This window comes from Eptesicus fuscus, chromosome 5 (genome assembly GCF_027574615.1).
Source record: "Eptesicus fuscus isolate TK198812 chromosome 5, DD_ASM_mEF_20220401, whole genome shotgun sequence".
In the NCBI taxonomy this organism is placed as follows: Eukaryota; Metazoa; Chordata; class Mammalia; order Chiroptera; family Vespertilionidae; genus Eptesicus; species Eptesicus fuscus.
The window spans coordinates 21,724,780-21,728,981 of record NC_072477.1 but is presented as its reverse complement, the minus strand read 5'-3'; the positions used below and the strand labels follow the sequence as shown (position 1 = coordinate 21,728,981).

Here is a 4,202-nt window from a genome sequence, read left to right as displayed (position 1 = left end):
TGTGTGTGTGTGTGTGTGTGTGTGTGTGTGTGTTCCCCCTCACAAAAAGAAAGGCCACTTCTTTTTTTAAGAGAGAAAGGAACTTTTCCAACACCTCCCTGTAACCTCATTCCACCAGGTAGCTTTGTGAGCTCATTAGCACATCAGCTATGGCACCTTTGTTCCAGCGCCCAGCTCCCAGGATACCTGGGGGAATTCTGAGAGGCCAGCTTTGCCTGTGAGAAAGAGAGGGAGCCACGCAGAGATTTCCAGGTCAGAGCAGAGCGGGGCATTTATCCCGAAGGGAGTGGACTGAGGCCACAACTACCTGATACAAGGAGGAAGAAGGCCCGGGAGCCATTGATATGGAGGCTGGTTTATGTATAAGTTTCCAAAGCCTGGTTATTTTCTTAAACAATAACGAAGATGAAGAAAGGAGGACTTTAACCTGATTTAGACTCTCTTTACTCGGTTACTTGGAGCCTGTGTGGTACGATCTCACTGGAACTACAGAGGGCTAAGTTGTCCCAAACAGTTAAAATGTGGGTGCCCAAACCTGAAGTTAAATCATTCTGATGGGCTTTAATGATGTGTACATGCTTCCTTGATTGTTTACTAGAATATCTGGAACGTGATTTACCCTTTTCTTGATGACTTAGGATGCCTTCCATAGTACTCGATTGCCCTTATGTTCTTGTAATGAAGATGACCGGACCCCACATTAAATGGGCCCAGACTATTATGTATTTTTAATCTATAATAATAAAAGCATAATATGCTAATTAGACCGGACGTCCTTCTGGACGACCATCCGGACGAAGCCGGGGCTGGGAGGGAAGCCCGCGTCCCGGGTGCCAGAGGGAAGCTGGTGCTGGCAGCCAGGGGAAGGAAGGCCTACTCCTGCATGAATTTCGTGCATTGGGCCTTTAGTATTATATAATTTTATTGGGAATAAAACTCCAATACATTTCTGAATTTAGCTGTGGCATATGAAAAGCTTAGAATTTGTCATTCTTGTCTTCATAACAAGAAAAAGCTGTACAAATTGAATATCAAAGGCTTTTCTTGAATTAAGCAGAGAATTGGGGTTGTAGGGCAAATCACTGCCTTGAAATCTTGAGTGACAGATAAATACAGAAAAACACAGCTGATTTCGGCTTACCTGGATGCTGCTAGAGCCATAAAGTAGTGGGAACACTTAAATGATAATTGGATAATTTTCTGTAGATTTAATGTGGACTATTATGAGAGGAGAAACTCTTTGGGGCCCAGATCTTAGGGGCCCCCACACTCTTGTGGGTTTTACCTCCACAATGAAGAGTCAAGAAAGAGGCCCTGTGGAAGTAACCATTTTGAAATACATCTCCATAATAAAGTCCTACTATCCAGGGAAAAGACTTTGCCGGAGCTTTAGCCCACCTGGGGGAAGGGCACTACCCAACTCCAGCCCTCTTTAGCATTTCTGTGCAAAGAGAAGGTCTCAGTCCAGGAACATAAGCCCACTAAAAGACTGGGATTAAATCATAAGACTATACTGTATAACAGATCCTTTCCTCCCACTTTACCACATCATTAGGGCTCTGGTATGACAGATGTGTGTTATGGCTAAAAGAGCTGCAAGGTGCAGACTCTATTTAAGAAGGAGTTCTTAGGGAAGTCCCAAACAATGGAAGATACAAATTTAAATTTTTTCTAATGGTATTACTAAAGAAAGTAAAAAGAAAAGGTTAACCCAGTGGTCAGCAAACTGTGGCTCGCAAGCCAAATGCGGCTCTTTGGCCCCTTGAGTGTGGCTCTTCCACAAAATACCACGTGCAGGCATGCACGTACAGTGCGATTGAAACTTCGTGGCCCATGCGCAGAAGTCGGTTTTCGGCTCTCAAAAGAAATTTCAATCGTTGTACTGTTGATATTGGGCTCTGTTGACTAATGAGTTTGCCGACCACTGGGTTAACCCAATATATCTAAAATGTTAACATGTGACCAAAATAAAAATTATTAATGAGATACTTTACATTCTCTCTCTCCTTTTTTAAAAATTATTTTTGGTACTAAGTCTAAATCCACTGTGGATTTCTGTTTGTACTAGCCACATTTCAAGTTCTCAATGTCCACATATGTGGGGTAGCATAGCTCCAGGGGATTGTATTAAGTTAGAATTAGTTTTGACTGCTAGTGTCAAAAGTGGCTTAAAGAAGATAGAAATACACTTCTCTTAGGCAAATGCACAGGTGGGCACTGAGTGCTTTTTGATATAATACTTTGTGGCAATATTCAACACAGGCTCCTTCTATCTTGTTGCATGGGCTTCATTTCCAAATTCCTCAATGATCCAAGATGACTGCTCCAACTCCAGCCAGAGTGCATCCACATTCCAGCCGGCAAAAAGGGGAAAAGGAAGGAGAAGGAAACTCTACTCTCTTTTAATGGCACTTCCAAGAAGTCATACTCATATTACTTTTACATACATGCCTTTGGCCAGAATTTAGTCATGTGGCCCTACCTAGCTGCACGGGAGGCTGAGAAATGTAGTCTATATTTTAGGGGATCATGTGACCAGCTAAAGTTTTGGGGATCTATGACTGAGGAAGAAAAAGAGAGCAGGTATGAGGGATTAACTGGTACTGTTGGTCTCAGAAAAACTAAAGAACTGCAGATTAGAATGGTAAACCAGAAAGCCAATTTATTGAAATATTATGAGACTGTAATTGCCAGGCTGGTGGGAGTGTCTTGGTCTGCTGACCATTGCAACCCCTTCCCAGTAGGATAATCTAAATGATTGGAAGATTAATGGAACAGGCTATGATGGCCTGAAAGACTCCTTTCCATTTAAGGATATACCAACCTGTGAGGTGAACTCAAATATTCCTGCCAGCCATGAGAGAGCCCTCTCTCTGGTAGGTCACTGGAGACCCTCTAAAAAACTGTTGCTTTCAATGTCCCTTTATCTGAGCTTCTTGTGTGTGTGGGGGGGGGGGGAGGCCTCCATCCTTTTCTCATTAGAGTTTTACACATTAAAACTCTGCTTACATTTTAGATTTTGGGAAGACTAGATTTTGAAGACAAATTACCTCTTTGTTGTAGATTTTGGAAATATTGTCTCATCAGCAACACTTATTCACTTGGAAAACATTTATTGAGCACCTACTATTTGCCAGGTATTGCCTTATGCTAAACGTGAATAAACACCTGGCTTTTGTCCTTAAGGCAATCGCAATATCTAAAGGATAGGAAAGGCAACTTTGGGTTTGAAAAATGCGTAGGTGTTCACTGAGCAAGAGGAATGAAAAGGCATCCCAGGTGGAAGGCACAGCATGTGCAAAGGTTTAGAAACACTGAAGAACAGAACATGTTTGGGAGCAGGAAGTAACTGGGTGGGGCTTGAGGGGAGGAGGCCCTGGAAGGTGCTGCAGTGGACATGGTGGTGTCCTTCTCAACATCCATCCCCTCCTGGTAACTACTGGTACCACATTTTCTTTGGGGTAGTCACCCTCCCTACACTTCCCATGCACTTTGGAGGATGTTGACTCCCTAGGGGTGGGGTGAATAGGTGCGTATAGACTCATCAGAAAAATCCTTTCTTGCCTGAGGATGAATACGTGACCCAACTTTGACCCGAGAGACTGGAGAAGACTTTGCTGGCAGCTTCAGGAAAGAAGCTCTCTCTCTTTCTCCTTCTACATGGCCTGGAGTGTGGGTGGGAAGCCAGGAATTCCTGCAGCCATTTTGCCACCATGAAAGAAGCTGTCCAAGGGTGAAGACAACACCATGGAGGGCAGAGAAGACATCCAGAAAGAAGCAGGGGCCATTTAATCAAACTTACCCTGAAGCCCACTCTTCCTCTAGGCCTTCAGCAGGTTTGGGCCATAGTGAGGGACCTTGGGCTTACTTAGCCCTTATTCTGGGGGCAGTGGGAAACTATAGATGGCTTTCTTCCTTTCTCTCTTTTCCTTTCTTCTTAACATCATATGTTTATTAAAGACTTACATGGGAAAAGTAAATAGACTTTTTGGTAATATTTTTGCTTATATTACACCTCGGTTTGGTCATTTCTTTTGGGTGCTCGTCTCCCTCTGCCTGGGAATCTCTATTTTCCTTTCTTCCACCTGTCAACCCCAGAGACTTTCAGATTCCTATTACCATAATCGCACTTTTATTTCTGATCCTGTCCACCTCCTCCCACCAGTATCATTTGCTGCCTCTCTTCCCATCGAATGTTTTCA

General features: G+C 43.4%; 1 long non-coding RNA gene across 1 annotated transcript; it reads left to right on the top strand.

Annotated features, from left to right (window-relative positions):
- Window positions 1-208: 208 nt before the first annotated feature.
- Window positions 209-3,902, top strand: LOC129148963 (uncharacterized). The gene is made up of 3 exons (XR_008555954.1): window positions 209-252; window positions 2,742-2,876; window positions 3,570-3,902. It is a non-coding gene; the product is annotated as an uncharacterized LOC129148963 (long non-coding RNA).
- Window positions 3,903-4,202: the final 300 nt, after the last annotated feature.